Raw genomic sequence first — 11,029 nt, 5'->3', positions numbered from 1 at the left:
CTTATAAATAAATTACATGACTACAAAACGCGGTTTCGACATCGGTCGAAAACGCCATTTTACATCGGTGCTCAACCGATGTAGAATATGATGTCGTTGAAAGTTAAACGTTTCGACATCGATCGCCAATCCACAAATGTAGAAAACACATTGTTTTCTACATCGGTCCTAAGTAAACCACCGTCTTTGAAAAATCATTATTTACTACGTTGCTGATGTCATCAACGACTTAGAAAATATGCTATCTACAACGTTGCTAACATCATGCCCGTTGTTGAAGGTTGCATTTTTTGAATCGGTGCTACCTTGACCACCGATGTAGAAATTACACTTTCTAAGTCGGTGTTACCTCATGAACGATGTAACAAATACGTGTTTCCACATCGGTGTTGACGTAAGCACCGATGTAGAAATTACATGTTTCCACATCGTTGCTGACATAAGCATCGATGTAGAATTATGTAATTTCTACATTGGTGCTTACGTCAACACCGATGTTAAATGTTGAATAACCTGCAATTAAATTTTAGGTTAATTAATAATCAATATTTATATTTACAATATTATCAATATTGCTAATAATCAATAAATATTATTATATAATATTAAAATCAATATTTATAATAACAATATTATATATGTTACTAATAATCAATAAATATAATTACATAATATGAAAAGTTGTATTTATAGTTACAATATTATCTATTTTAGTAATAAATAATAATCAACAAATATAATTATAAAATATGCAATAATAGTTTCTATATTATCTATGTATGTAAATGTTATTCTCACACCTTACAAAACTAGTATTCTTGTAAGCACTTATTAATATTATTGTTCATTCATTCTGTTTTCAAATATTAGCATTGAGTATACTATTGACTAATTAGGTTTACACGCGAACTCCTAATATAATTTCTATAATCTTTAACACCAGTGACTTTTATCAATAAAATGTTACTCTGTTCCAGGGATTTGTCACACAATGAATTCGAAGGACCTTTGCCGGAATTTCTAGCAGAATTGCCAAAGTTGAAAGTTCTGTAAGTTTGGAATCTTTCTAATGAATTTCAACTTTATAATTTTTCTTGCTACTCCTAATCACTCAGGCAACATATATTTCACTATCTTTGCAGCAATGTGATAGGGAACAAGCTTCCCGGTCAAATTCCTAAGGCTATCAAGGAAAAGGCAGATTTGCAATTAAGAAAATTAAACAATACTTAAGCATGAGGAAATTAAATACTAATTACTAATTAACTACCTCACTTTCTCTCTCTTTTGATTTTTTTATGACATTTTTTTCTATGGATTTTGAGGAAGCTGAAAAAAGGTTGAGATTTAATTAATAATCATGGATTTTTTTTTCTTTCTCATTGATCTCCCTGACTTTTAAATTAATCATCACTTTTTAGAAAAGTGCCTTTTCTGTTGTTTTGAGAGCTTTTTCTTTCATAGGGGTGGTCCTCTAAGGTTGTATCTCAGCCATTTCTTCAATTACAAACCTCAATTTCCATTTCTTCAATTTTCACTTGTATGGAGCACAACCTTAGATATATATGATAATTTGGCTAGTGTAGATGACTGCAAAGGTACCTTAGTGGCATAGTGTGTTACTATTATGAGTTACAATATAGAAAAAATGGAGACAATGCCCAATTTCAATTAGAATGATATGTGGACTCAAATCAATAATCTGAGTGGAATTGCAGCTGGCACTGCTAAGTACTGATAAAGGTTCCAGACAATTCTTCTTATGTACCTCTACCCTAGTTTTAACAGGAATGTCTGATAAAAAGAGATTTACCAAATAGATTACCATAAAAACCTATTAGATAACAAAAATATATATCAATGACAGCTTGACAGAATATTGGGATGAACCTATAAGAAAAAAAATAAAGATACCAATCAGAAATAGCCAGGAACATTTAATAGAGAAAGAATTAAACAAGTACTGGTAGTTTAATTCTTGGTTACTTTAGATAAATAAGAATGTAAAAATTATAGGTAACTTTGATTTGGCAGTCACTGGTCACAATATCATGAATGATATTTGAAAAGGAGAGGAAAGAAACAAGTAACAATACAAAAAAAAAATATCTTTGGAATTGAGCCATGCTCAAACTGAAAAATTAACTCTTGTATCTTAGTTTCATTTTCATAAATAACCTTAGATTTTGGCTTTGGATTATAAATGGGGCATATAAATAATATTTTTGTGCCATAATTAGAATATGAAAAGCATACATTTATTAATGCCTAAATCAAGGTATTTTATTTTTCTATTTTGAGTAAACAATGATAAAGAACATGAAAATTAACCAACAAATGTCAAGCGTGCAACAATATGCTATTAAATTAAATCCCAAAAGTAGCATAGTCATCATCTCTATCTGGTCTCAACACACGTGAATTTGAAGTTTAAAACCGGGAGAGAGAGAAAGAGAGAGAGAGAGAGAGAGAGATAGAAAGAGAGAGAGAGAGAGTATTATGTGAAGTGGAAGCAAAATTGTTTCAGCTTCATAGGATTAGACCAAATGGGTTTACCTGGTAGCATGCCATAGTTTTCACCTAGATAGCTAGGTCCTGCATTCTATTAAATAAAGGATGGCCTATAATATATTAACTATTCAATATCGTAGTTGGTTTATAAAATCTCTGTGAAGCCATGAATAATTAAATATTAGAACTCTATGTAGGATATGTAGTATATGAGTATATTGGGTATTATTTGCTTTCTTTCTTGTCTTCTTTAATCTTTTCCATTTCTATAAAATCTCAGGTGGTCTTAGATTGCAGCGCGTCTCCCTGGCCGCACAGACAATGAGATTAACAATCCCTGGTCTCAGATTAACAATTTCATGCAACCAACCAGATAAGCATAATCATATATTTAACCAAGGAAAATTGAAATCCAAGCAAGAGAAAAGAGAGCGAGCTTGCCTTGTTAACCAGTTTTGTCAAACAAATGTTAATTAACTGTATAATCTTTTTGTCAAATTTTAAAATTGATGAATTCAAAAATTGGATCCTGAAATTCTAGTAACAACAAAGTTCTAGCTAGTTAATTCTGAGTAGCAAAGATTTCAGATTATAGTTATAGATATATAAATTAAACATGCATTGTGTCTAATATTTTTTTCTTTTACAGGAGCAATACAAGATAACCTGCAGTCAATGCACCACATCTGTCGTCAATGCACCATTCCATACAATGATGCAGCATGCAGAGTCATCTAATCTAAAAGTGGATCAGGTAGTTTCTTTTATTTAAGGGGCGAGGATCGTTCATCCTAAGTGAGAAAAATGCAATGTATACATGTAGTATAGTCCCTTGATATATTTGTAATGGGAAGCATTGAAAATACATGATTAAAATTTTCAAGAATGAATTATATACACCATCAGAATGAATGTTTTTCATGCATGTCAATGTTACAAAATTTCTTATTGGAAAATATCAATGGTGCAAAATTTCTTATCAATCCATAACAGTTTTGTCTCCAGTATCCTAGAATTTTTTTGTAAGTTCTATAGAAAGGAGTGATATTATATTCTTACCAGGAATTTGAGGAGAAGACGTTGCTCTGCTTGACCCTGGCCTTCTTTGGCTTTTTGACTCCTCCGGTACCAGGAATTTTTTGTGTGTTCACTGATAAAGGTCTTCTAGAGCATAACTAGGAAGCCATAGTCACAGGCTTAAATACTCCTCTGGCACCCGCCGTTGGGTACAAACCTTGAGGTGCAGTAGAGATAGTGAAGTCCGACAAAATGCAAGTCTAGGAAGTCCGACGACGAGTCTCAGGAGGACGAAGAGTACGAAGAAGACGACGACGAAGATAACATGCCCTCTCCCTCCACCGCTCTCGGTGTCACCGTTGCCGTCCCCAGTTCCTTCGTCTCCAATGGCGGCAGCGACGCTCCAATTTTGAAGCCCACCGCCACCATCGTCCTCGCCGACTCATCCAATCCGAAACGGTGTTTCCTGGAGCTAATCGAGGAGAAAAAGCCGCCACTGCCGACCAAATCAAGTCGAAGCTGCAACTCAATTTCAACAAGAATCAGCTCGTGGAGAAGATCCGAAGGCTGAAGAAGAAGTACCGGAACATCCTCAACAAGATTTGCTCCGACAAGGAATTCTCCTTCAAGAGCGCTCACGATCAAGCCACCTTCGAAATCTCGCGCAACCCTATCCTTAATTTTAGCCATGTAATTCTTAAGAATGAAACGATTTTCAGGAATTCCACGGAGAAGAAAACACCGAAACGCTCTCGGCCTCGACCGACGGTGAAAATCGAGCCAAATGAATTGAGTGCAAAATGAGTGAGGTAATGTGGGCTAGGGTGGAGTGCGAGTATGCGAGGGAAAAAGATGAAAAATTTAGGCGAGATTCAAAGACGGTGTTTATAAAACCCGTCTTTGGATAATGCAGTTCAACAACGATGTTCCAAAAACGATGTTGTAACGCGCAGATGACGTCATTTTTTGCAAAAACGTTGTTAAAATAAATCTTTTAATTACTAAAATGCCATCGCCTCTAAAATAACATCATTTTTGGAACCACTGATGTTAAATGCGCATCGTAGAATACTATTATTTTAGTAGTGTTACTAGCATGGGATTGTTTTTATCTTTTAGCAGTCATGTTCTGATAGTTTTGTCATATATTGTTACATGTTATTTTTTGGTAGTTTACTAATAATTAATTTTCTAGAGGTTTTTTAAATTGTTGGAAATTGGTCATTAGTAATTCAAAATAGACCCATGCAAGTACTTTTTCACAAAACAAACACAAGTCGGTAAATAATTAGCAAAAATACACTAGATTTGTCGATTACCCATTATTCATTGTTTAGCCAGAGAGGTGGGTGAGAGAGTTGGAAAGGTTTGTATACAACAGACAACCATTAAGCATAGGACCATTGTTGCCATTGTTGAGAATAATTTTAAATTGCAATTTATATATTACCATTTTGCTCGATAATAAGCATTAACAAAATTAAGTTGATTTTTGCTAAAAGTTTAGGACTTGTAGTTAGGACTAGTTTAGGCACTTAGGTTTTACAATCTGTTTAGTAGCTAGGTAAAAAAAAAACTAGGATTAATTAAGTAAAAAAAAATTAAAATTAAAAGAAGTTAATAGACTAGGACAATTAAGCTGTAAAAAATGAAAAGAAGGCAAAACTTGTTAAACATGATCTCTTGTCATTAAGGTTCAAAGAGTCTTGATGACGATAAAACCAATGACAAAAGGACTTTGATAAAGACAAAGCCAGAGAAGAATTTCATAATGATAAAGTTGAAACAAAAAAGAATGAGTGAAGACAAATATTATGACCAGAGCATCTCGAAGACAAAGAGTTAGGTACTTAGGAAAAGATGTAAGAACTTAAAATTCTAGCTAAGCCTGGCTCAATGGGTTAAAATGGATAAAAACATAATTTTTTTTAAAGAAGCTAAACATAAAGAAAAAGACTAAATCAGTGATTGCCTTAGTAGGAATTGATTCCAATGTGAAGGAATCGAGTGACGGTTAAAAGAATCAAATTTTGAGCAAAGTTTTCTCACAAGGAATCGATTTCTTCAATAGAGGAATTGATTCTCAACCCAAGGAAACAATCCCCGTTGATTTTAAGATAGAATTGATTCCCAATAGCTAAATCAGATTTGCTAGAAAACTTTGATTCTAAGTTAAACTAATATATTTATACTATCAAATCATATAATTAAGGATTTCAAACTTAACTATTTTATCTCTTAAATCCCTATATAAGGAAATGCTTTCATTAAATGAAATAGATATAGAAGAGATTAAAAAGATATGGAGGTGATTGGTTAGGATTGTGAGTCATTTTAATTAGAGCTTCAAGTTTTAATATTTCCGCTATTGACAGTGGTTCATTAGCTTCCAACTTGCTTGCTGTTGTTCAAGGCTATGTTTTCCTTGTGGTTATAGAAAAAAAAGTTTTTTTTTTCTAGCTTTTAAGAGTGAGCATATCTCAGGTTTGCAGGATAAGTTTATATTGTTTTTAAAACACCCTTGAGAGTAAGTATACCCTATCAATAGTAAAAAGGACTTAATTAAGTTCTACTATCCAAGGGACTAGGCAGTGAATACCACACTAAATAGATTCTTTTGAGGTTTTGGTTATGATTGAAATAAAGGCAGGTTTAATTAAAGATATAAGCATTACAAATTGCAAAAAAAAAAATGTATGAGTACACAAGATAGCATTCGATGTTAAGGAAGCCTAGGGTTTACAGTTTCATTTGCACTCTTAATTCCTCTAATCCATGTTCTATATGAATCGTGAATGGATTCACAATTATACACATTATTCCTCTACAAATTATATTAACAATTACTAATCATAAATTGGAAATTATTCCCAAATTAATCCTTATTTGGTCACTTAAGAAATTTAATAGCATGGAACACAAGAGAATGGTCAAATAATGACTTAACCAAATTTAAAGTTTAGATTTCACCACGCATCAACCCAAAACTTGATTACCTTATTGATCTACCCGTCAATTACGGTACGATCATTGATCAATTAACCAATTTGAGTATGCCAACATTGATCTATTCTTAAAAACAAGAATTCAAATAAAATTAAGCATTTAGGGGTTCAAGTACAAACTACACCGTAACCCTAACTATTAAATTTAACCCTCCATCATAGAAGGGAAAACTGATGTTAACGTGTTTTAATTAACATCGGTTTTTAATAAACCGATGTTAACATATGATATGTTAAGATCGGTTTTTCTCATAAAACCTATGTTAACGTTAACATCATTGGGTTAACATCGATTTTTTTATTGAAAATCGATGTTGGACTTATATTTTAAAATTTCAGAATCCGAGCCTTACACTTTCCTCGCACTCTGTTCTTCGTTTCTTCTTCTTCGCGACCGTGAGTACAGGTTCTTCAGCTTCTTTGAACAGCTTCTTCGCGACCGTGAAACGTAGCCATGTTACCTAGGTACATCTTCTTCTTCTTCTTCGAGACCTTAGTCTTTGTTGTCTTCTTCTTGTTGTTCTTCTTCTTTGTTTGTTTGTTTGGGGAACTTGTGCTCACTGCAAGGATGTTTGTTTGTGTGTGTTGCAAGGAGTTGGTTTGTGGAAGTCATGCTCGATCTCGCTCGAAGGATTAGGTTTGTGGCCATTGTCGTGGGCTGTTTGGGGTGTTGACTTTGTATTCCATTCAGGGTGCTCACTCGTGCTCGCAAGGTATCATTTTGAGTGAGGTAAACTATTTTGTTGAAGTTTAGGACTTTGCTGTGTGACTTTGAAGTTTAGGACTGAGTTTTGTGCTTGGTATTACATTGAGTAACAATGTAAACTAAGACTTCTAAACTTTTCGGCAGTCCAGAGGAATTGTTCGTAATTAATTGCCTAAAGTTATTCTCCTGATTTGAGTTATTCATACCTTAGACATTACAGTAAACTCTCAGCAGCAACAACGTCTTGCATAGCCTCAGTTGCTGCTATCTGTGCCGCATCTCTGTGTTTCATTACTTCCTGTCACAAATGTCAACATAGAATAAGAACAAAATACAATTAAAGAATTTCTCATTTGAACAGAAGGATTCAATATGCCATATAATCTTCTGAATAATCATCTAGTAAGGATATAAGTTAGGAACAATGATATGATCATATGACCAAGTTTTATACTTGTGGCTGTCATACCCTAATTTCGTCCGGGGACCATCCGTTGTTGGGATGCGACCCTCGTTTGACCACTTCGAGGTATTTGGCACCCATCGTTAGACAATTTGTGAAGTTTCGAGACATGCTGGAAGCCAAAAGAAAAGTGTTGTAGCACAATCCGTGAAGTTCCGTGACATGCCGGAAATTAAAAGGAAGTGTTAGTGCGCAATCCGTAAAGTTCTGTAACGTTCCGAAAGGCAAAAAAGGGATGATTACGTAATCCGTAAGGTTCCGCAACATTACTGAAAGAAAAAAAGTATTGTTACGAAATTCGTAAGCTTCCGTAACTTTACGAAAAAAGAATCACCAAAAAAAGGCAGGGGTGTATTTAGTAAAAATAGGAGTTCAAATAGCAACCAGGCCTACTTGGGCCTTCCAGGATGTTCCTCCAGAAGGCGGTTGCTTTTGGAGGAAGCAACCTAGCTCGCCTGGGCGAGCTGGGTGGCAAGCATCTCCTTCCTTTTCCTATAAAAAGGGGAAGGAGGGAAGAACAAAAAGGTTCAACCCTCCTGGTATCTGAGATTCACTTTAAATTAGTGAGAAAAATTATTTCCGTGAAGAAAATCCAAGCCGAGGCGCTTCCGTAACATTTCCGTGGGTGATTTCGCGAAGATTTTCAACCGTTCTTCGACGTTCTTCGTTCGTTCTTCGTCGTTCTTCGGTCTTCAACCGGTAAGTTCCCGAAATCGAACTTTTCAATTCATTCTATGTTCCCTTAGTAGTCCTCATTTGTTTCACGTGCTTTTATTTTCATTTCATTTACTTTCCGTACCCCCTTTTGTCGTGTTTTAGTCATTTACTTAAGTCATTTTCTCCCCTAATCAAATATAAAATAAATTTCCACCGATCATTTGAATTGTAACATCCGTTAATTTCTGTTAAAATGAAATCCGACCGTTCAGTCATGTCGTAACCACGTTGGAAACCAAAAAGAGGTAAAATAATAATATAATAATCAAAAATATCTTTTAGTAAAATAAATCAAAGAAATAATCGGACGTTTTTCTTTGGGATTTCTCTTTCTTAATCGAATCGACTAATAACCAAAGTGAAACTAAGGCTAAAATCAATTCATAAACCAAACTTTTTGTCATCGCCTAAAAAAGCCATTTTTAAAGGTCCAAGGCCTTGAAATGGTCTTTTCTGCTTTTATTGGTTAAGTGTAGATTTCTAAAAAGCCTAAAATCAATATGTAACTTTATTACCTCTTTCAAAAAATAAAGAAATCATTAATGGTCCAATGCCTTAATGTTTTCTCTCTTTTCAAAAGAATCGAAAGATTGTCTAATGGTCCAACGTCTTAAATGACCTTTCATTCAATAAAAACATATCTTGCAAAAAAGGATAAAAAATAACTTAACCAAAACGCTTTGTTCACAAAAGAACTACGTAGGTCTGATTTTCTCATCACAATTGAGGAAAACGTAGGGGCAAAGAGAAATGCCCTTATCGACCACAAAAAGATAAAAACATAAAAAGGCATAAAAAGACATAAGAACGTAAAAAGGGAAAAGAATATAAATTGAAGTCATATTTGCACATTTGATTAAAGGTTGTCGTCTCTTGTGACGGAGGCGTGGGGTGCTAATACCTTCCCCGTGTGTAAATACAACTCCTAAACCTTTCACTTAGAGTTCGTAGATCACGTCTTTTCCAGTTTTTCTGACGTTTTCCTCAAATAAACATTGGTAGTGACTCCGCGCGTATTCCTTTCATGGAACATGCACCCGCGAGTCACGCGTCGCCCTCCCGCCGAAGGGTAGGTTGCAACAGTTGGCGACTCCACTGGAAACACCCCATTTTTTGAGAGTTTGGCCATTTAATCTTGTGCAAAGTTTTATCATGACATCCTCATTTGTTGGTTTCCCTTTATTTTCCTTATGTTCTTGTGTATATAACTCTTTGATGCTTTTAGTGTGTTTTAAAATGTATGCATGAGGTAAATATTTTCATTTGATGCACACAAACACCAACACTATTTGCACACACGGTGATTTGAAAAAGGGCCCTATACCCGGGTTCGTGGGAACATAAGGAGTGGAGGTGAATCTGTGATCATGCTAGGTCTCCGACTTGCTTGATTACAGTGAACCCTTATCTGGAGTTTTTCTCTTTGATAACATATTGTTGCTAGTAGTCTCTACTGCTGTAATATGTTCTTCGAAGAGGATGATACCTCTAGAGACCATCAAGAGAGATATGAGCACCTTGGGGATTATCACTAAAAACCCTTTTAGCTCTATCCCATATAGGTCCCTTGAATAGGGGCACGGAGCGGACACGCTGCGTGCCATTTTTCACACTGCCATGCATAAGTGTCATGTACCCTTTTACTTATATTTTGTGAATATTGTCATACTATGTACACTCCCGTGTTGCGCCTTTCGCATATGCATCACGCACGGATTCTATTTTGGTCCCCTCTCTTTTTCAAACCAACGGAGGGTCCGTACCACCTTCTTAAATACATATGTCGGGCACTTTGCTACCCCAAGACGTTGTATCTAAGAAGGAGACAATTTCCCGAGCTCCCGTATTCATAAATTGCATCTGTGTCATATGCATTTCTTCATGCATTCATCCATTCCACCCATGATAGATGTTGAAGTTTTGATTCGCACCAACTTTTGTTCACTTTAGTAAAACATGGGATCAAGTCAAATGCCTTCACTTAAAAAGAGGTTCTATCAAGTCAAGGTCAAGAGCCTAGGGACCACCAGTCTAAAGAGTTAGGGCAGTTGATGGGTCAGCTCCAGCGACAAGCTTTTCGCAAAGCTTATAGTAAAATCTGGGACCTAGCCATGGTAGAAGTCTCCACAGAGGCCATTGCCTCCCTCGCCCAGTATTATGATTAGCCGTTGAGGTGCTTCATCTGTGGGGACTTCCAGCTATCACCCATGGCAAAAGAATTTGAAGAGATCCTAGGATGTCCTCTAGGGGGAAGGAGACCATACCTCTTCTCAGGTTTCTATCCCTCTGTCATACCCTAATTTCGTCCGGGGATTATTACTTGATGACATGCAATCTTTGGTTAGCCGCTTTGAGATACTTGGTGTCCTTTTTTGCACAATAAATGAAGTCCCGAGACGTCTCAGAAATCTAAAGGAAGCAGGCTTGCGCGATCCGTGAAATTCCGTAATGTGGCGGAAGTCGAAAAGAGATGTTTTTGCGCAATCCGTAAGTTTCCGTAACTTCTTCGAAAGCTAAAAAAGAGTAAATACGTAATTCGTATGGGTTCGTAACCTTGCGGAAGAAAAAATAAGTATCGTTATGAAATTCGTAAAGTTTCGTAACGTTACG

The 11,029-nt window shown here is 35.5% G+C and overlaps 1 non-coding gene across 1 annotated transcript; it reads left to right on the top strand.

Moving 5' to 3' along the window:
- Positions 1–379: 379 nt before the first annotated feature.
- On the top strand, positions 380–454 carry MIR10410A (microRNA MIR10410a). The gene has a single exon (NR_161670.1). It is a non-coding gene; the product is annotated as a microRNA MIR10410a (primary transcript).
- The last annotated feature ends 10,575 nt before the right edge of the window (positions 455–11,029 follow it).

The sequence above is a fragment of the Glycine max genome, chromosome 1 (genome assembly GCF_000004515.6).
Source record: "Glycine max cultivar Williams 82 chromosome 1, Glycine_max_v4.0, whole genome shotgun sequence".
In the NCBI taxonomy this organism is placed as follows: Eukaryota; Viridiplantae; Streptophyta; class Magnoliopsida; order Fabales; family Fabaceae; genus Glycine; species Glycine max.
This window is presented reverse-complemented; position numbering and strand designations above follow the sequence as displayed.